Below are 23,512 nucleotides of genomic sequence, written 5' to 3' on the forward strand. Positions count from 1 at the left end.
CGCGTAAACGATTAAATAAATAAACGACAATATAGATTGTATCTCTATGAACGTTTGAAAGGAATGACAACAGTTATCGTGTTGAAAGAAATAATGAACTGGTTAAATATCGTGAAACAAAAGCGATGTAAAAAAATATGAAATTGTAGAAATAAAAGAAAATGAAAGGAAAAAAAATATATATACATATATATATATATATATATATATATATATAGATATATATACATAACAAGAGTCGAAGAAAAATTTGTTATGTCCTGTGGCCTAAAGTACGATCGTACTTACGTGGACGTGAACGACGAAACGCGATGGTCTACGCAGTACAAAAGCACAGGCGCTTGCGCTAAAAGCCGTCGTAGGAGGGGGTGAGTCGATGTAGGGGAAGCTCGAACAAGGACAGAAGGTAGTGGGAGAGAAAGAGTGAAATAGAGAATGAGAGAGAGAGAGAGAGAGAAAGAGAGAAAGAGAGAGAATCGGAGATCTCGGAGGGGTGGAAGGAGAGACACCGATGGAAGCTTCTGCGGAAAACGGAGAATCTACGGGAGTCAGTGCAATTCGCGTCGCGACGGTCTTCGCTCATCCGATCCGTACTCGAAGGGCCAAACGAGGGTTATAACAACGACGAGAAAATCTTTCAAAGTAAATCACGCGAAATTCAATGGTATAACGTGTGCCTATTATTTATCGTCACGTTCATTCCCATCGTCGCTCGTCCTTCGTCGATTTTCGTTCAAGAAATTTGTCCTCCATTATCAAAATAATTTATTTCAAGTCGAATACGAGTGCGTTTACTCATCGTATTAAACGTCGATCGCGAGTGCTATATTGGGAAAGTTAAACAGTTATAAAAAAAAAAAAAAGGAAAGGGGAAAAAAAAACAAAAGAAACAGAAATGAAAAAAAATCGATCGATTCGTCCTTTCGCACTATCGAATATTATCGATCGTCGTGCGTGATAAATCTACGTAAACGTTTACGTAAGACGCATATTTTATTTTGTTCGTTTCGATAAAAAAAAAAAAAAAAGAAAAAAAACATACATTACGAAGGAATTGATTTGTATGCTCGACGTTAGATTACAAAGGAAACAAGAGCGATCTTTATCCTTCAAACCGAGTGACACATCGATTTTGCGTATCCTAGCGCGAAGTTCAGCATTATTGGAAAAGTACGACGAAGTACTTGAAGTAAATTTATAAGACACAGACTTTCCATCCCGGGCGTTTCATCAACCCTCTCTTTCTTCAACATCTTCGTTCCCTTTTTCCCTTTGACGTTCATCTTTCACTCTTTCACCTCGACCCTTTGCTTTCTTTGGAAGGCTAGCTTTTACCTTTTTAGAACTTCGCTCTATTTCTTTCTGTCCTTCACTTTCAAGTTCTCGATTAAATTGCGATTCAAAACTCAATTCTAACCAGGTAATAATAATGATCGGAAGCTCTTACAACAATTATGAATGTAGAAACTTTGCGGGCGAACCTTTGAAAGTTAGTTTCTATTCGACACCCTGCCCCCCGTAGTCCTTTTCTATCTTTCTCTTTCCCAAACTCTTTCCATCTCACTTCATCTAACTCCTGCCCTTTCTCTCTCTCTCTCTCTCTCTCTCTCTCTTCCTTCCTCTCTCTTTCTCTTTCTCTTTCTCTATCTTAAATCTGATAACTTTCAATAAACGAGAACGAACAATGAAATTTATCTGTAGTATCCATGAATCAATCGACTGTTGAATTGGAATTCTTTTACATATGTACGCCCGTGGGGAAAGAAGTTCTTCCCTTTTACAATTCGTAACCATTTCGATGGCGATTCAACAAGCGTTGAAATTAATTGTCACGTTTTCAAACGCGAAAGCATATGTTTAAAGTCGTTACACATATGCGTAAGCACGTTTTCTCGGAATACAGTGTAATATTTAAATCAAACGTGTACGTTCATTCAAAAACGTTATATTAGTTCGATATCACGCAATGAAAACGATCGAATGGAAAACAATAATATCGTATCAATGGACGACCTTTTCTGTATTAATAAACATACCAGATTGTGATTGGATAGGTATACTCTCAAAAGCGTGTTTATCAACAGAATCTGATTTGGTCCTATACGTAAACACGTACTCTTCAGAACGTCAGTATATTATCTGTTAATCAATCTACGAGGACGTATTTTCAATCTCTCTCGAAACGTCTTGAAGAAAAACTTTGGATATAATTAAAAGGTAAGTTCATGTATTTGTTAAATAAATATTTTACGTGAAACTGAATTATTTTCTCTCTTTTACTTTATCTATCTATCTCTCTATCTATCTATCTGTCAATCTATCTATCTATCTATCTCCCACTTTTTCCATTTTCTGTAAAAGTTAAGTTTGCATGAAGTATTCGTTCATAAAAACGATCTACAAACGATGAACTTTGCAAGTTGAATATTTTTATCCTCGACTACGTCGATCCTCCCTTCTCTCTCTCTCTCTCTCTCTCTCTTTTCCTTTACTTTTACGGAATAGAATCCAAATTTTATTAAAATACTTCGACACTTCAATATATAACATGACAAGGATAATGTTTTTTCAGGGATGAAGAATGAAATTCAGGCTTATTAATAATGCGTCTTAACTCGCTTGTTAACTAATTGATAGAAGTAATAGTTAGATCCCAAGACATTCTTAATTCTCTTTCTACGTCTTAATTCTCGATGGTAATTCGTAGTCATATTTCACGTAGTTAGGAAGGTACGTTAATGATGGTAAATTATCCGTAAAATTGCAATCGTTAGATAGTTGTTTGCTTTCTTTAATAAGATATTTCCTAAACGTTTGAAGATCTCTTTTATTTCTATGAACTTTTTATACTTTTCTTTCCTTTCAGTTTTGTTTTCTCCGTTTGACGTTACTTCGATGCTTTTAAAAAGTGATAATAACACTTAAAGAGAGTAAGATCGGAATAGTAGAGTAAATGACTTGGAATCGGATCAAGTGAAAAGCTTTTCATTAACGTCATGTACCATTTCGCATGTCGATAATCTCTAGAGCCATTGCGATTTTAACGCAATCGACCAATACTGAGAAACCTACATTCTGTAAACGAAGTGAGAGACGTGTATGTACATTTGATAATTATAAACGCTAATTGCTTTAGACTCATATACGAATAATCATGTTTCCTCTTAGCGCTAGAAACTGAGTTCCACTGAGAGTTGGATTATACATATTACTCTTATCCACAGTATAGTGTATACGTCACAAAGCTTATGTAATCATGTCATATCGCTTTTCCGATAATTACCAATTCACATTAGGAACTATCTTTATTATGAAAAAAAAAAAAATAAGAAAAAAATCACACACACACACACACACACGCATATATATATATATGCACACACGTTCTTGGATTTGTATGAGAATTGTAAATGAATTTAACGTAAAGAAAAAAGAGCAATGTACAAAAGCAAATTTTTATAAAATAACTCTTTATTCGTATGCTATATAAAACTAGGGATCATTCGGCGCGATAAAAGTCAGAAATCAATTTCACAACTACCAATAAAATTGTACTGCATATATATCGCAGGATCTATATCACGGAACGTTGCAAATAAATACAATTTACTGTAGTGTTCGTTTAATGCTCACTATCCACGCGCAATTCCATGCGTTAACCGTAACGGAGAGCCTCGTCGAGCGCTTTTATCCAACCCACTCGACATAACGAGAAATTAGCTGTGAAATAGGCTCTAGTCGAGCCATCCCTGACTTTATAATTGGATGCATCGATTAAAAACCGTGCGGAGAAAGCCGAGTCACGTATACAACGTTTGTCCTACCAATTATTAGAGTTAATTCCATAATCAAGGAGAGAGAAAATCGATTCGACGAGATTACTTCCTCATCGAGGATATATTATACTATACCTCTTTTCTTCTACTCGTGTAAACCCTTAAACGCATTAAATTACACTTTCACGAGATGGAAGGAACAATTTTTAATCGACGACTACTCGGCAGCAATAATTTAAGAAGAATAGCCTACGCGAAATGTACTTTAACGATTTAAATGGAATGATAATTTCTAAAAGAGTTTAATCGAACGGGAAACTTTTCTTATTTTCTTTTTATTTTTTCTTTTTTTTGTTCTTTTTTTTTTTTAGTTTTTTGAATTGTTTTTTTACCTTTTTCTCGACTCAACAATCAATTTATAAGAGGCAGAGTTTATAATCAGATTCGAAGAAAATTTTTACAAGTTTACCGTCAAAGTGAAATAAACATGAAACCGATTTGTAGAATCGTTCTTTTCTACACAAATTGCAGACCTTTTCGATGTATATTACATATATTATCTTTTTCTCATTTAGATTTCATATGTTTTTACGGATACGTATATATAGTGAGTGAAAAAAAATTATTTACTCATGCCATTTACAAACAAGTAACTTTTAATAAACTGATAAGTAAACTCAGAAATATTGGATGAGCATAAAAAAAGAAAAATTAGTGTACTATATGAGATATGAAGAAGTACTATTAATTAAAAAAAAAAAAAAAATTGCTTTTTGTTATGGCGAATGATATTTAAATTTATGTTGTACTTTTTATCACTTTTACAATGAAACGCTATTTTCTTTTTTTTTTTTTTTTTTATTCATATAATTCATTTAATATAACAATTATTCATATCTTTTTTTTTTCTTTTTTTTTTTACAATTCAAAAGATCTTTGGTTGACATTTCGTTTTTGATAGTATACTTTTTTATTCATTATTATGTTTAGACAATAATAGATACGGTACATAACATTGGTAGACAAGTTTAAAGGGATTTCTGCAAGCGAAGCGTTTGACTTATCCAACTTGTCAGGATTACGACTTTCTCGTATGTGAACCAATTGGTATGTCATTCTCCATTTCTGTCTTTCATTCATATGTACGTATACTTTCTCTATAGCAATTCATCTGATGATGTTCGCAAACTATACCTATGGTCAATTCAGTAGCAATAAACGATTCTCGAGTTTCAAAGTGCAGTGAAACTTTCTGACCATAACACTTTCGAAATGGAGTACGATTACCAGTGTTATGCTAGAGGCGTATCTCAGTGGCTCTATCGCTATTTCCATGACTGGAAATACTGCGAATTTAAGTCTAATTGGATTAGTTCGCAATGTATAAACTTCAACATTATCGCTATCCCAGGATGGATAAAGCTTTCGTAATATCGCGATATATTATTAAACATTTAACATTATACATTTCCTTGATATTTTCTTAAGTTTTTCTTTTCTTTTCTTTTTTTTTTTTTCATCGTCATAGATCTCACTTATTCTATCGATATAATCGATTATTTGAAATTTTTTATTTTTAATAGAAAAATCGATTCTTTCCTTTATCAATATTATTTAAATAATTATTCATTATTCAATCGAATATAAAAATATTGTTAATAAATCCTTATAATTATACTGGAAGAAGATAAGATTAACGAGCAAAATGTTGACGCCAGTATTCGAGATCAGACACCGAATGATGTAGGAATTTCCTTTATCACGTATCATTGCAATTCGATATCAACGGACATACATTTGGTCGGTATTACTGCGATGTAAAGGTTGTCGATACATTAACGGTCCAATCAACTCTTACCAACGCACTTTGTGAATATCAATGCAAGCAGGAACGCGAGTCAAACCAGTCTTGCGACAAAACAGTCAGGTACATAACCGCCTATTGCCTGTCAATCCATGTCACTGCTTCTATAGAGACATAGAGCGTCCTTTGTGAAGGGCAACGCAACCGTGTGGTTCAACGCTGGACCGCGTTGATGTCAATTAAAGCTAAGCAGCTGCAAGAGATCGACTTGATCCAAACGAATCACTTAAAATGATATTATATTATCGTCGATTAAATCGGACGGATGATGTGCTATGAGAATAAAAATAAACCCTATCGAGAATTAATATTTCCTTATCTTTCTCGTAAAACATTGGATTTGAAATATTTGCACTCGACGTAGATATTTACTTCGATCAAAACGGAAATGTAAAAGTGACAGCGTAATCTTTTTTACTTAAAGTCTAAATAAATTAGACGGTCCGATAAATTGAAGAAAATTCCAAATGGTATATTTATCCTGACAGTAGTAGTAACATTTTGTGAACTTTCTGGTGAAGAATTTTCTGATTTACGAATCAGATAGAAATGTATTTTTATCTTATCAATTATAACGTCGAGTTTCTTGATATACGATTAGCAGACTGAGGAAATTCTTTTCTCTTTCTCTCTCTCTCTCTCTCTCTCTCTTTTCTTTTTCTTTTTTTCTCTTTTTTTTTTCTTTTCTTTCTTTTTCAAACGTTATTGTTTCTTTTTCAAATGTTCTTAACGGAAATTAATTTGCAATACGAGGATTATTCGTAATGGTCAATGTAAATTGTTACAGGGCAAAATTAATCAGGCAAAGCTCGTCAATCAAATCGCTTGCTGTTGGCAACGAGCACGTAACGCGTTATTGATCGATATACGGCAAACTAAAATATTCATTTGTTGTAACGTATCGGATAATATAAGTGTGCGTTTACATTCACGCACGTAGAATAATTCTCTTCTGGGTTGGCCGATTTAGCTTAACGTCGATCGCACGTAAATCATGAAGATCGTACGTTTCGATTTTTTGGGGTATTTCGGTATAACGAAATCCGTAGAGTTACGGTATACACGATGGTGAAAAAATAAGAAAGAAGAAAAATTCTAGATGGAAGGATATCTAACGCTACGTTCCACTCTTGTGAAAATTCGCGAGATAGGGGTTGGAGGGAAAGAAGGATAGAAAGGAAGAGAAACGCGGGCAACACAATACACGAACCTTTCACAAGGCGTCTATAAATTGGTATGCTACGAGGACAATTCAACGTAGTCGGCTTGCAGCCGGGTTAATTTAATTTAACCGCCGTGCCACAGGATTTGTTGCCGTGTATTCTCTGCCGTGGTTCGTGTTAAAGACGCTTAACGTAAATAAATGCCTTAACAATTTTTCCATCGAAGATTTTTGAAATAGGAACCTATTTTAAATTTTAGATAACGTTTTTACGTTACGTGACGAAATTGAAAACGTCTTTCTCGATATTACAAAATTGATAAGAATTTTATCGAATTTTTTATCAGGGGAAAAAAATTATATCCCATATTTTAAACAAACGTATTTATTTCTCTTCGTATATAAATACAAATTAACCTTATAGGCTTTTTCTTTCTTTTTGTTCATAGTAGCTTTTATAAAAACTTTAAAAAAGCCCTTTCTCACTCAGGCTCATGTGTAACAGGCATTAATTAAACCAACGAATATCTCGACCGTTCTCCTGTAATAACTTACTATTCATTAAGCGCCTAACCACTTAATCTTGTCGTAGCATGAATGGCTACAGTGAATTTTTATATACGGACCGTCAGCTTCAATGGTCGGTGTTTTCACCCTCAGAATTAAATCGTCGACCCGTGGTAATCGTTTATGTTGCTTTATGGAGAAAAGCGGAAGATGAGCCATCCGTAATACAGCTTTTTCATAGGCATCTTCGGACAGAGGTCGAGGCGACACATTTTTAACAAAAAAAAAAAAACAACAACAACAAAACAACAACAAAAAAAAACAAAAAAAAAAGAGAAGAAAAAAAAAGTTTCACGGAGAAACGGCGATTTCGATATTGGAAAAAGTACGATGGGAAGTCGAAGTAAATCTTCTCTCGGCAAGTGTAAATAAATCCTTTCGCTTTAGTGGGCTACTATTTTGGATTTATTCTATAGAAAAGCATACACGAACGTTTACGTGTATACATACATACGTACACGTATGACATTTGCATTCGTGTATTTTTCATGCGACCCGTATAAAATAACGTGAGCACATACGTTTGCCCATGAAAGATTTATCCTTACGAATCGTAGGGAACAGAAGTGAGGAGAGGGGATAGGATAAGTGAGAGGGGGGCTAGCAGGATGCATCGAAAATACTTTATCGTTGGGAATCAATTTACCTCTTCGCAACCTTTTCAAAATAGAAAGAAGAAAAGGAAGTTGTTAAAAAGTAAGAATAACGTTTGATAGACGCTTTTATTGCTATAGTTCATTCAATTTTTTAATCGAATATAAAAACCATTAGAAATAAATTTTCGCTTAAAATATGAGCTATCTTATTTTTTATTTCTTTTTTTTTCTTTTTTTTTTCCCCTTTTTCTTCTTTTCTTTTCTTTCTTCGATTTGGCATGACGTTAGTTTTGTGACTTTAATAAATCGATAACATGCGCCGGATGATCTTTAATAGATTATAATTCTTTCCCTGCGAAGGAAGTGAAGATTATACGTAAAAAGTTAGCTCAAACGTGATAATGCTAAAGTTTTGTTATCAATTTTGTGGCCTCCAAGGAACGAAGATATTTAGTGGTTGTAAATCTAGCGAATCGCTATATTCTATTCGTTGCGGAAAATTGTGTTACACTGAGCAACTTTTATTGGCCGAGAATGTATGTTTTACGAGGATGAACGCTCGCTGAGATTTTCTTCCTACTTCCTCTTTCTCTCTCCATTACTCTTTCTCTCTCTATCTATCTATCTATCTTTCACTCATACTATTTCTCTCTTTCTCGAGATTCAGAGAATTCTCTCTAAAGAGGTTTAGGAAACGATGGATGAGTGTTAACGCGTTTGCTGCTTGATAACGAAGATTAGATTTTACGGAATTTCTAATTTCCCCCACGAGAAGTCTCTCTCTCTCTCTCTCTCTCTCTCCCTCTCTCTCTCTCTCTCTTTCTCTATTTCTCTTCCGTTGACGTTATTAATATATTTGCATTGAAGTTTCGACGAAGTAGAATACGTATAAGAGAAGATTGATAAGAAAGCAGGAGAACAGAGTAAAGAGAATCCACGGAGAGAGTCTGTTGAAAATCGGGTTTAATAAGTCCGTCGAGATTCTAGGAAGATCGTACGTAAGAGAGAATGGAAAGATAGCATTCGTGCAATTTCTCTATGTTGGTTATTCGATCCGACTGCAATTTTCGAACTACAGAGTGATTTTCAACGACGAACATTGTAAGCCCTTAAAAGGGGAGTTAAGGGGATACAGAAAGAAAACGTAGACTTTAAACGAACAGACAGTATCGCGTATCTTTACAATTACAAAAGAATAGAGAAGAAGTTTTGAAAACGAGAGATTCTCTTATTGAGAAGATAATATATTTGTCAATAAGAGAAAAGAATGAGAGGGAAAAAAAAAATATATATATATATATATCGCATGAATAAACTTTAATAATTTGTAGGAGTAAGCTTTGGATGAAAAATTTTATTGCATTGAAATGTTAGAGCAAAAAAAAAAGGGATGAAGAAATAATAGTATCGAGTATCGTTAAAACTACACTTTTGATGAAATATGATACTTCACTTCAAAATACGTAAACGGTATCGAATAATAACGGAGATCAAAACTCGGATATTGAGCATGCATGCACGTTTTCTTTTCTTTTTATTTTTTTTTTCTTTTTTTTTTTTTTTTTATATGCGCTCGTTTATTTTTTTTATTATTTCCCCTTTCCTCTTTACACTTTAAAAGCTCGCATTGTTGGGAATAGTACTTATTTCAGCCAAGTACGAGTGCTTACGAGGACGTTTACGTTTCTTTTGCAAAAGTATCCGAAAAGAGATCTATTAGCGAAGCGATTTTTCTCTTTCTTTCTTCTTTTTTTCTTCTTTTTCTTCTTTTTCTTCTTTTTTCCTTTTCTTTCTCCGTTTCTGTTTCTTTTTTTCTTCTTTTTTTCTTTCTTCTCTTCTTTTTTTTTTTCTTTTTTTCTTGCGTAAACGTTCCACTCGTATTGCTATAAGATATGCACGTGACTTTTACGAGAATGGAAAATATTCTATGAACGTTCAATAACGATGGCAATTAAATTCGATCGTTCAATCAGAATTTCCTCATCAAGTGTCCGCTTGTATATTTTGAGATTGTGATATAGAAACATAAAAAAAAGAAAAAAAAAACAAAAAAACAAAAAAAACAAAAAAAAAAAAATAAAAAACAAAAGAAAAGAAAAAATGGAAGAACGCGAAGAAGAAAATGAGAAAGAGGATGAGAGAGCATAATATCTCGCAATTTTTCGCTTGACGAATGATAAAACGAAGACCCTGACGCAAGTGACAAGTTCGACGTTAATGACGAACGAAAGATGATACGTTGATCATGATGAAAATGGTAGCGCAAGTACAAAGCCTCTCTACGAGCCAACGTTTGCCATGAACGATGATGGATGTCTTTTACCTCGGTGATGTATATTCCCGTTCGACTACGTGACGTTAGGGACTATAGCTCCATACCACATGATATAGATTGCGCGTAGTATAAATGTAAGTATAAAAAAGAAAGTCAACGTTTTGTGTGCGAATGAAAGAAGCGTCCATGAATTATATACGCTTAAGTAGCTTTTTTCTATACAGAGATAAAGACAACTAAATGGATAGATACTTAAATAGATGGATAGAGAAAAAGAGAGAGAGAGAGAGAGAGAGAGAGAGAAAATATGAAGGTTCGCGCGTTAAAAGAAAAAAAAAAAGAAATAGTCTCATGTATTGAAAACTTGCAACGCCTTCGTAAAGGAGCGTAAAGTTTAAAAAAAAAAAAAATAATTTTTCTTTTTCAATAACGTTCTCTTTTGCTGGAACAAAAGTCACACGAGAAATCAAACTTTTTCGAGGAATTACGTGAGACGTATTAACCATAGTTAAAGTATTTTCTTCGTGAAAAATCAGCAAAAGTAACCTGCCATTGAAAATCCTTAGCAACCGTTTTCGGTAACGTTGAAAAAGTTTTAATTGGGAAGCCAATTATACCAAAGCCAAGAGGAAATATAGAAAAGAGAAAGAAAGAATGAATGAATGAAAGAAAGAAAGAAAGAAAGAAAGATAGAAAGAAAGAAAAAAAAAAAGAACTTTAGCGATATTTTTCTTATTCTTTACTCAAACCAAATAGTCCCATCGTAGCTCAAGTTCGCGCGACAATTTTGTGACCTTCATGAACCCACGGGGAGTTATAAATTATAATGTATATACAACCAAGAGCATTTGGATGTTTAGTTGCATTCATTTATTTTACAAAGCCGTTCTAGAAACGAGAAAACGTTCGTTAAACTTTATTTTACTTACTTTACCGCATTTATTCATCACTTGTTCTCTCTCTCTCTCTCTCTTTTTCTCTCATTCTCTCTCTTTCTCTCTTTCTCTCTACTTTTCTATTTCCTAAGTTTTACCTCATTTTCTTTCTTCGATCCTGAACGATGAATTTTTACGAATTAACGATTGATTGATAACGAGCAAAGGTTTACGGTCTCAGTGAAAATGTACAAAAAAGGATCGGCGTATAATATCAGATCGAAAGGATGATATTCACGAGAGGGAAAGAGAAAGAGACAGAGAGCAAAAATCTTTTACAAATTTTACGAGAAAAATTCTATCTCTTTAGTCCGATTGATCCTCACAAATAGCTAGCTACACGTCTGTATACGTATCCATACGTACTAACATACATGTATACGTGTACGTAGGGGAGGGGGTGAAAAAAGAAAAAAAAAGCAATACAAAGAATACTACGCGATACTTATATATGAGGGAAGAGAGGGTTCATGGTTGAGAAGGGTGATATCAAGGGTGGTAGCTAATGGAAGCCAAGAAACTTCCAGTTGAAATTCGTTTCGTCCCTTTCGAATAGCAATGTCGGCGACGGCCATGGGATCGTTGGTAGTGGACATACTGCAGGGCAACAAAGAACCCTCGGGGTTCAGTCTACGCGCTTTTTTCTTCGTCTATCCCGTCGAATTTCCAATCCCTTCGAGGGACAGCCAGTAACTTGAGAATAGAAGTTACACGAGAGAGGCAGTAGACTCAATTAGAACTTTCGTGCTGGTTGGCATCCGTGAAAGTGACGTTTAAGCAAAGGTGCCAGAACGAGAAGAAGAGAGAACGCGAGAAAGAAAGAAAGAAAAAAAAGAGAGAAAAAGAGAGAGAGAGAGAGAGAGAGAGAGAGAGAGATGGAGACAAAATGAACGAACTGAGAAATAGAATGAAAGTTTCCACTTGCACGTTTAATATTTCCTTCTTGTTCTTTTCTGCAATGTCTGGACTTCAGAGTCAGGCCAGGAATCATTGAATTAAACCTCTCGATTCGTCCCGTTACAAGAAAAAAAAAAACAAAAAAAAACAAAAAAAAACAAAAGAAAAAGAAAGAAAAGAAAAACAAAACAAAACAAAAGAAAAAAAAATTATTCTATCATGTCAGCCTCATGTTCATGGCGATCGATAATGGTTCTTGAGAGGGCAAATCCATCGAACGTGTTTATCGCGGTGCTGGCTTCGAAAAGAAGCTCGGATTTCTCGCAAGCCCTTCTGCAGCGAAGCAAAGTCGATAGTTGGCAAGTCCGAGCATCGATTTCGATGAAAGGGTTGCTCGCGCTTAGATCGATAGCCGTTTACGTTGGATATGACACGTTTGCGGAGGCCATATCGGTAAAGAACAAGAGAGAAAGAGAGAGGGAGAGAGAGAGAGAGAGAGAGAGAGAGTATTGCCTTTCCATGAGGTAGTAACTTCAGGAAGGGTTTGGTGGTTATCAGTTGAAGAGGGAGAGAAGAGAAAGAGAGGTGATGCTGTCTATAGAGTAGTAGAGTATCGGATGCTTGGCCGAGCGGGGTCGTTCATCTCGGTTCATAAACGCACGATTTCACGGGCAATTTCGTAAATTGGAAATCTCGCCATGGAAACTACATCCAAAATTCGTATCCTCGCTTCGTTCTCTTCTATTTCTCTCTCTCTCTCTCTCTCTCTTTCTCTCTATCTTTCTATCTCTCTTTCTCTCTTTCTCTCTTTCTATCTATCTATCTATCCATCTATTCATCCATCTATTTATCTTGTATTATATATCTATCTCTGTTTGTATCTCTATTTATCTCTGTATCTTTTTTTTCTTCCCCCTCTTATCATATATCGATAGATACGTTCACTCGAATATTGTTCTTAATAATTAATCATTCGATATCGTTTTATTTGAGAACTGCCATTATGAATTTCCTGACACCAAACCATCATCATTGTGGTGGACGATAGTAAAAGCGTCTCGACGCCGCGAGTACGTTTACAAACAAGATAGTCGGAGAGGAAAAGAGGATTACTCTGAAATGCGTCAACGACGTAACGTGATCTCGCTATGAGAAGGAGAGAAGAGATGGGAAGTACCTACATATAGGAATAGGAGACGTTTAATCTTCTCGAGCGTTGCACATTGAATAAGGTGCGCTTGCAATAAGGATTACGTCGTAAAGTAATTGAATCCTGCATTTTCATCGAGAAACAAAAGCTAAAGTTTCAAAGTGTATTGAACCACTTTCTATGCTGTTATCCTAGATATTTTTTTCTCCTTTTCTTTTTTTTTTTTTTTCTTTTTTTTTTCAAAGACATGTTTAGATAACTAACGGGAACTTGTGTGCATTAGGATTTAAGCTGATTTGAGATAACGAAAATAAGAAAAGAAATTTTCTCTTTTAACGTTACGGAACTCTTTAGTTAAAAAAATAATTTTTATAGGAAAATATTTTTATTCTAGTTCGCTCGACCGGTTAAAAGGTAAATATAAAGAGAAATAAAGAGAGAGAGAGAGAGAGAGGAGGGGGGGGGTAGAGAGTGGGTGAAATCCTGAGGCTGTAAATAAAACGTGAAACCGTACATAGGTAATTCAGAACACGTATGCATCTTACGTGGCTTTCATAGTAACGAGCATCACGTTTCAAAAGTGGAAAACGTTTCCATGCGTTTCAAGTGCGACAAACACGTTGTTTCCACTTTATATCTAATCTTCGTCACGACCAAGCAATAACATCCAACTCGATGTTCTCTCTCTCTCTCTCTCTGTCTCTCTCTCTCTCTCTCTCTGTCTGCCTATCTCTCTCTCTGTCTATCTCTCTTTGTCTCTCTCTTTCTGCTCCATTTTTTTCATCTTTTTGAAACACGTTCCGGACAGAGCACCGGTATGAAATAATTCGTCGAATGTTTCTGATTCAAAAAAAAAAAAACATGCTCTCTTTCTTTCTCATTGATTTCTCTATCGGAGTATACTTAAGAATATCATATTTTTATGATTTTTTTTCGATTAATCTCCTATGGTCGGTCTTGTACTGTTGCTGTTGACATTTTATCAAGGACAACGCTGATGAGATCGAAGCGACCAAAACTTCTTCTTCTTCATCTTTTTATTCCTTTTTTTTCTTTTTTCTCTTCGTTTTCTTATTTCTCTTCTATCTTTCCTTTTTCCACTCGTCAAGAAACTTTATTGAACCATCTATTATCATCGTTTTATGTCTCCCCGGGCTAGAAGACGGTCATTTTCGCACGATGGATTCGAGATAACGAGCGGTACCGCCTTGGGCGATGATTTGCCATCCTCATACCCCGTTCACTGTCCTGATGTCATCCACTGAGAGTCAGAATTCAAGCGACTTTTCGTGGCGAATGTCTCGTCTTCGTCGTCTTACTCCTCATAGTCGGGTTCCATCGAGAGTCCTCCATAATTCACAGAAAGCAGCCGGCGTCGGTTTGGCGTTGCTTCTCGTCGTCGGACTATCGATCCTAACCCCATCCGGTTGGCACACACGCGCAAGAAATTAATTTCGTATGCACCCTCCTACATGGGACAGGATAACAAGTGAATCGTAGGGAAGCATCGTGATTACCATTGTGTTTCCTTTCTCTCTCATTCTCTCTCTCTCTCTCTCTCTCTCTCTCACTCTCTCACTCTCACTCTCTTACTCTCTTTCTCTCTCTTACACACTCCCTATCTACGTCTTTGTCTTTGTCTCTCCCTCTCGATCTATCTCTTTCTCTCTTCGTTCATATTGAACATAGCCAAAGTTCGAGCACGACTTCTGGCTCTTTCGTCCGCTCGAATGCTCCTCACCGACCTTGCGAGAACTCGTCACAGAGCACAAAAGCAATCAAGGTTTTTGCTTTTGGTCATAGACTTTTATCGTCGAGAATGGCAAACCAAATCCAGAAAATATACGACGGGTAAAACGTGATTTCTTCGTGCTTCGATTCCCAAAATATATGAGCGTTCCCTCATTTTCCTTTTTCTCTTTCTCTTTATGAGACTATTCACCGAGAACACGACGACTTTTTTTCGATGACTCCAAGAAGTAGACTGAAGCTTTTCGTAAATCTTATCGAAAGAGAAATTATCCTGGATAAAGATTTTCAACAAAAAAAAAAAAAAAAAGAAAGAAAAAAAGAATATCTAACCGATATTATGATTAATTACTTTCTAATCTTTTAATAGAGTGTGGCGAGAAAACCGATAGAAATGAGACTAATAAAAAAAAAAATATATATATATAATTTATATAAAGAGTTTTCGGTGTATTAGACTGCAAACGAATCCGCTTCGATTCGAGTCGTTAATGCTCGACGTGCTTTGAGAACGGAACCGAGTTCTTTGGTGTTGGATTTTAAGTCTGAAGCAACACTATTTCTCTTATTTTTCTTTTTTTTTTTTTTTTATTTAACCTCAGTAGATTCGTTCAAACAGATGTAACGAAGATCGCCAGGAGAAATATATTCCAGAAAGATCAGAGACCGATCTTGTTTCATAAATTCTCGAGAAAGCTTTCGAATTTTTTTCCAAGATATATATCCAGTATAAATGTGTACTATTTCCTCGTCTTAATATGTTCTCTACAGTTATATCATTTTCTTTCCATTTTCTTTTTCTTCTTCTTCTTCTTCTTCTTCTTCTTTTAACGCATCAAAGGTAAAGCCTTTCCTGAGATAAGATCATAGTTCGCTTTTTCTTTTTTCTTCTCCCTCTTATTTTTTTTTCTTTTTTTTTTCTTTTCTTTTCTTCTTTTTTTTCCTTTTTTTTGTTTTCTTTTGTTTTCTTTTTTTTTTTTTTAGTTTTCTATCTCAAAAGAGATACTCTAGATCGATTTCTAGAGATACTCTCGTAGAATATGGTTGCTTTCGTTCCAAATTCCTGGACGTTTGTCGTGCGAAGAGACAATGTGCGATATGTAGATGGGTTGCTTTGGGAGAACCATAGTCGAGACCTTTAGCAACATGCTTGTAGTTCGCGTACGATGATGGATGAACTAGTAGAATGCAAAATCTTGGCTGTACGCAAAAGCCGGATGATAGGGAGAGGTATTACACAAAATATAGAATGCGAACGAGCAAAAATGACGGCTATATGAATTATTACAAAAGACGTCGACGTCTCTCTCTCTCTCTCTCTCTCTGTCTCTCTGTCTCTCTCTCTCTCTCTGTCTCTCTTTCTCTCTCTCTCTCTCTGTCTCTCTCTTTCTCTCTCTCTCTGTCTCTTTCTCTCTTTCTCTTTCTCTCTTTCTCTATCTTCGTCTCGTACCATTTCAACCTCGTAAAGTTCATACAACTAAACGTACAACGCGGTACGTTGTAGTGCATTTTCAAGAACGGTTATGACCCCCATCCGGCTGACTCGTACATTTCTCTACTCGCACGGGACGGACCTTTGATTGCAAGTTGAAAGAGCATCGTTTTGAATGCGTCCGCTTGGCGCCATTGTTTATTATTGCTGATGGCAAACAGTTGGAAACTTTCCAAGTGGGTTGTTTATCGGCATAGAAAATATTAAGATGCACTTTTTAAAACAACCATATTGTTAATCGTCGCATTAATTCAAAATCTTTTACACGCTTATAGTTAGTAATTAAACTGTTCGAAAAATTCAATTGGATTAAAATAATTCTATTGATATATATTTCTTTTCCCATTTTCCCTTTGATAAAAAGAGAGCGAGACTTTTTAATAAACGTCGCGACGATCCTACCGTGACGTAAATGAAAGTCCATTAATATCGTGGATCGGACGAATGGAGCGGGGAAAGGGAAATAAGAAGAAAAAGAGATGGGGGAAAAAATAGGACCAGAGGTATTTTACAGAGGGAGAAAATTACGTTTCTTGGGATAATTGATTATGTCGCATTATCGACGGCCATATCGAGACTTGTGAGATTCTAATTCGCATCGCGTGGCAATTTCAATAGTTAAGCAGATTAGAAAGTCTTTAGAGAGAGAGAGAGAGAGAGAGAGAGAGAGAGAGAGAGAGAGAGAGAGAGAGACAGAGAGGGAGAGAAAGAGAAAAGAGAAAAAAGGTATGTTATATAATAATTAAATAATATTCTTTCGCTTAATTAACAAATGAATCTATTGGTATTATTACACCGTACTAATTATCTTTATTAACAAATCCTCACCACGTACACTCTTATTCATAAGTACACAAGAACGATTTGTTTATAAAAAATAAAGAAACGTAAATCTTTATAAAACGAAAAAAGATAATTTAGCTTTTGTTTCGAAGGGAGAAAAAAAAAGAAAAAAAAAAAAAAACAAAACAACCCTATCCATTCCATTCTCTAGATCTGATTTGTATCCGTCCTAGGAGTTTTTGATATTTATTTCTCTTTTTTTTTTTCTCTTTTTCTTTTTTTTTTTTTTTTTTTTGTCTTTTATTTACACGATCGCTCTAGAGTGTGATCGCTAGCTGCTAGTCACATAGTCCGAAAGATTTATTTTGTTTAGAAGAAAAATCTATGGACTCAGGGGGAATGTAAAAGAAAGAAAGAAAGAAAGAAAAAAAAACGATAAAAAAAGAAAAAGAAAAAAGAAAAAGAAAAAAGAAACTAAATTCTTTAATTCCCTAGACAAAAGAATTATTAGCCGTAGGTAGGAATGGAACATTCACATAGAACGTTCAAAATTTTCATTAATTAGTCGATTAGCCGATACATCGACGGGAACTCGGGTGGCGTACGCAACACCAGGGTTCAATTAACTTTTTTTTCCGCTCTACTATTCCGATCCGCTTAGTTCCATATACCTATACGTGGTTGGAGTATTACCTGTATGCAGGGATTTAGACGCATGCGCTGCATCATTGCACGCATACATACATACATACATACATACATGCATACATACATATATATATATATATATCTACACATACATAGATGCATATAGATATAAATGCGTTAGAGGTTCACGAGTGTTCGTAAAATCCTTCTCGATCTCTCGTTCGCGCATTATACGCACACGGGCTTGATAGGATCCTGGCTCCGTGCCGTTTCGAGACTCAAATACCTTTCCTGTTTTATTCCTCTCATCCAACGAGAATCATCGTTCTGCGCACGATTAAAATATTAAATATTTAATGATCGTACCAATGTATCTGATAAATAAGAAAGTCGTTTATCAAGCGGAAATATTTATATCATTGTCCCGATCTCATTCATTCGCTATCGTCTATTCATCGGTTTTTTCTTTTTTTTTTCTTCTTCCTTTCCTTTCCTTTTCTTTTTTTTCTTTTTTTTTTGTTTTTTTGTTTATTATTTATAAGCAAATACATGCACAAACACGTACTCGTGTGTAAATATTATACGTGTCTATATGTTCAGAAGAATGTAAATAGCTGATAAATAGCTGACTAAACGATTCCACTTTGGTGTTTTAAAGTTGGAAAGAGTATACGGATTATACTCTTCGGAGTGCAGTCGAACGTTAGAAAAGAGGAACAGAGAAAGGGGAGGGGAGAAAAAAAAGAAGAAAGAAAAAGAAAAAAACTTTTAACACGTCCTTTTGGAGGAAATCGTTCACCAGAGCGCTCATTAACACGTCGAAGTAACTCGTTTAAACTCATCACGTTCGTTCTCTTGTGCATTTCTCGAAAAGTGGAGTCTTAATGCGATAGTTAAAGTGAATTTTTATTATCGATCCTTTTCAAGTATCGATTTCGTTATCTTCGAAATTAGCTCCTGATGAAAATTAGTCGGTGTTAATTCATTGGACACATGCATACGTTATTAAACTAATTGCGAAGACTGTGTAATTACAGTTAACGATATTGCATTCAACGATTGTAGAGTTTACAGTATGCATATGTGTATGGCGTAGTGGTATACATATCATAATTTTCCATCAATGCTTCCCGGCATCATCGTTCATACGAGAAACATAAACGTTCGAGGCATACGTACCTACGTACGTACGTACGTACGTAGGTACGTACGTGGCATAAATCGTGGGAAACTAGCACGGTGAAGGAATCGTGAGACGTGGCAATCGATATGACGGGCGAAAGGGCAAGTGGCAAGTCGTAATGACAAATTAATCCGAGGACGATTAATTAAAACGTATTAGAAAGCTCTCAGTCTTCTCCCTCGCACATCACTCTCTCTCTCTCTCTCTCTCTCTCTTTCTCTCTCTCTCTCTCTCTCACTCTTCCTTTCATTCTCTTTCTGACCATCCTAGCCCACGTCACGTGACGGGCATACGAACGAAGTGAACTCGATTCATCATGTTTTATGTCGCTGCCACATCGATGATAATAAATCCTTGTCAAGGTGAGTTCGGCCGCCGATGCTACTGCTACTACTGCTACTGCTGCTGCTGCTGCTGCTGCTGCTGCTACTGTTGCTGCTACTGTTGCTGCTACTGTTGATGTTGCCTTCATTCGAGGTTGTGGGAAAACGAAGATAGAGAAAGCGAGTGCGCACGCGCGTGTGTATGTGTATAAGAGAGAGAGAGAGAGAGAGAGAAAGGAAAAAAGAGGAAGCATCAAGAGAGGTAATTCGTGATACCACGTTCCAGCATTTCGCCTGTGCCATTTTCTATAGAGATCCCAATCCACACACGGCCAAGTGTGTTTCTCTCTCACCTACCATTTTCCACCACCTGACCGCCGTGGAAGGTATACTAAATAATGATCTACGATGCTCCCATGAGATCTGAACCCTCACAACTATGCTCACGCATACCAACATGTTTACGAGTTCAGTGAAGATACATAGAAAACGTCATTTTCATCTGCACGTTACTACTACTACTACTACTACTATTACTACTACTACTACTATTACTACTACTATTACTACTATTACTACTATTACTGCGTATGCGAGTGTGTAATTCAGACTCGTCATCTTTCCTTTTGCTCTATTTATTCATATTTCTTTCATTCCTTTTTCTGTCTCTTTTTCTACTTTTATCTCTCTTTCTTTTTGTTTTTCTTTTTTCTTTTTTTTTTCTCGTTTCTTCTTTTTCCTTCCTTTTTTCTCTTTTCTTTTCTTTTTCTCCCTTGTCCCTCTTCATCCAACTTTTACTCAGGAGCTTTTCTTTTTTTTTTTCTTTTTTTTTATCTTTTTTATATCATAAAACAAGATATTCCACTTACACCCATTGTCTATCTCATATATACAATAGTTCGTACTCGGGTTAAAGAAATAAATTATAATTGAAATAATAAATGAAGGTTATAACAAGAGATCGAATGGTATATCAAAGGATATATCGAGCATTCATTGAATATTAATCTATTCTTTTCTCGTGGGTAAAGAGAAGACACAAGAAAAGCCGATGGACTGGAAAGTCCAGGGTAGTAGTGTGTCGTTTTAAGGGAATAGCGAAAAGATCGAAGTATGTAATTCTTGAATCTCGAGGGATTTCAGATCCGCATATATGCTCTCGTATATGCAATCGAAATGTCGCCGGTCGCATTTCCACGTATAACGTTCCGGTAACCTCTATGTATAGAGCGAGAAGAAATACATTATTTCCAGTATAATATATTCCAAGCAGGCCATATATACCGTTCGTACTGCTCGAGTAAGAGAGAACCCGCATCAAAATCGCATTAGATAGCCTCTCGTCCTCTTTTTCGTCATGAACCTTTTTTCTCTTTTTCTTTCATTTCTTTTTCTCCCCCTTCTATTTTTTTTCCATTGCTTTCTTTATTTTTTTTTTTCTTTTTTTTTTTGAACGATCCTTTTCTAATCCATTACGTAGTAAGTATTTTTTTAATCCTTAAGACAGAATCATCCTCGATTTTTTCGACAGAAATTAACAAGACACAATCTATTGTTTTGATCAATTTTTTTTTGAAAATCCATCGACTACGTACAATTTATATATCATTTGTTATTTCTCACACGATAAAATCATCTCGTAGAAATCAATGACAACGAAGTTTCAAGCTTGCACGATTATTATTGATTGATCCAATCAAGGCGAATGCTAATTGTTGTAAATTAAATTCATAAGAAATGATCATACCGCAGAAGATTTATTTTCGAATTTCATCGATGATTGCAATTTACTTTATACGTTTATCGAAATAATGTTATAGTTTCCTCATGGTATGATCGGTTGTTCCACTACCGTGAGAGTTTTATAATTACGAATCATTAATAAGTTCTCATTATCGAATTAATAAATATTATAATTATTATTATTATTATTATTATTATTATTATTACTATAATTATTATTGTTATTACGGATATTATAAATTCATGTATAATCATAGAACCGTCGTTGATGTAATCGATATGCGTGTATGTATAATATTTAATTTTAAAAGAGTGAGAAGTAGCGCGAAAGAAAATGAAAATTAATTTCTTTTCGGTTGATCATTTTGTTATTAATTTCTTTTATTTTTCACTTTATCATCATCCACTAACTGGACATTTTATCTGACCATAGGTGAATATTCCGACACGTATGATCGCATGTCCTCAAACGTACCATATGTATGTAGAACGATTCTATCACTACTGTTAGAATATTTATGCACAATTCGTGTCGCGACAGTACGCGTCGCTTCCGCCTGCTTCCGAAACTATGCAAAATATCGTGATGTTCGTGTTCGAACGTTTTATCGTTCGTTTGCTATCGAAGTCATACGTCTGCGATAAGTACCTCGATCGAATGTTCGAATGCGATACATACAATTTTGGCATTATAAACGAGTCCAACGATTCGATGCATTTCACTGCATCGATTCTAAAGCTTTTCCCCGTCCACGTGACTTGAAACCACGACAAAATCGGGAATAATTTTCGTTTTTAGAGATATGAAAATATCGTTAAAAACGTTTTATACGTTATCAAGAGAAAATGAGAAATTTAATGATTGAACCTACGAATGTTGTTCTATTTTTTGTTTTTGAAAAATTTGCTTTTTCTCTTATTTTCTTCTTTTTTTTCTTTTCTTTCTTTTTCTACACGATATTACGAATAAATCATTTAGATTAATATTTATTTCATTCATGAACATTCCTTCTATATATATATATATATATAGAAGGAATGTTCATAAATGAAATAAATAAAAATTCTATATATATATATTCTACATATAAATTCTACATATAAATTCTATATATATATATATATAAATTCTATATAAATTCTATATAAATTCTATATAAATTCTATATATATATATATATATATATATATATATATATATTACAAATATATATATATATATATATATATATTACAAATCTATCAATGATCTTTCTTTTTCTTTCTTTTTTTTTTTATTATCCTTTGTCTTTTTATATATCAGCCGAATGAAGATTTATAAGGACGTGCTTTATCAACGATCAAAAGTGACGGAAAATTCTTTTTGTATTTATCCGACGATTATCATTGTTTCGTTTTATTCTCTTCGACGAAAAAAACTTTTCGTTTCTATTCTCTCTCTCTCTCTCTCTCTCTCTCTCTCTCTCTCTCTTTCTCTCTTTCTCTCTCATTGTCTATTTCTCTTATATATAATCTTTGTTGAAGCACGATGTAACAATTTTCTTTTTCTATTCCGATAGGAATTTATCGGTAGATATCGCGTGAAGAAGAAAAATCTTTTGGGAAGATTTTGCGATCGTAGCCATGATACTACGTTATCGATAAACAATCGGTTCGAAGCCGTCGTTTTAGCGGGATGCACGAGGAGATAAGCGCTCTTTCCGGAATCGTCGCACGTACAGCACTCCTCGTATCGCTTAACGATCCGTACACGCACACGTAGTACGCTCCACTCTGTTGAGAGAACCTTCTATCTTTCTCTCTCTCTCTCTCTCTCTCTCTCTCTCTTTGTCTCTCTCTCTCTCTCTCTCTCTCTTTGTCTCTCTCTCTTCTCTCTCTCTCTCTCTTTCTCTCTTTGTCTCTTTGTCTCTCTCTCTCTCTTCTCTCTCTCTCTCTCTCACACACATACACACCTTTCTCTCACCAAGGATCTAAACGTACTCTCGTGTACTTACTATCAGTAAGAACAGCACGGAATTCATATTTGTTGAGATCGAATGTTACCATGAAATGTAACTTCTCACGATGCTTACCCTTAAATTAAAGATTTAGAGAAGAATAACAATCTCTCTCTCTCTCTCTACATATATATATATATATCGTTCGATCTTACTTATCACTCTCGCTATCTTTCAAAATCCAGAATATTAATTATAATTTAATTAAAAATTGCAGGAGCAATGCATTGACGATTTTACGATTAGTTAACAATTTTATATTCGCTTCAGTTTGTAATACAATGTTTTTTTTTTTTTTTTTTTTTTATTAATTTGTCACTTTCGTTCGGTCTGAACGATTGGTGGTATTTTAAATAAAACTTTTAAAACTCA

The 23,512-nt window shown here is 35.0% G+C and overlaps 1 protein-coding gene across 5 annotated transcripts in view; it reads left to right on the forward strand.

Annotated features, from left to right (window-relative positions):
* Positions 1–572: 572 nt before the first annotated feature.
* LOC118440794 (uncharacterized) overlaps positions 573–23,512 on the forward strand; it is a 166,672-nt gene continuing 143,732 nt past the window's right edge. For 2 of the 5 annotated variants that reach the window (XM_035864346.2, XM_085657750.1), the window contains exon 1: positions 573–2,217. The gene's annotated coding sequence lies outside the window, so the exon portion shown is untranslated. The remainder of the gene's footprint in view (positions 2,218–23,512) is intronic. The other 3 variants (XM_085657749.1, XM_035864349.2, XM_035864350.2) reach the window with 3 other exon arrangements.

This window comes from Vespa mandarinia, chromosome 6 (assembly GCF_050613455.1).
Source record: "Vespa mandarinia isolate Hongniang chromosome 6, ASM5061345v1, whole genome shotgun sequence".
Classification (NCBI taxonomy): domain Eukaryota; kingdom Metazoa; phylum Arthropoda; class Insecta; order Hymenoptera; family Vespidae; genus Vespa; species Vespa mandarinia.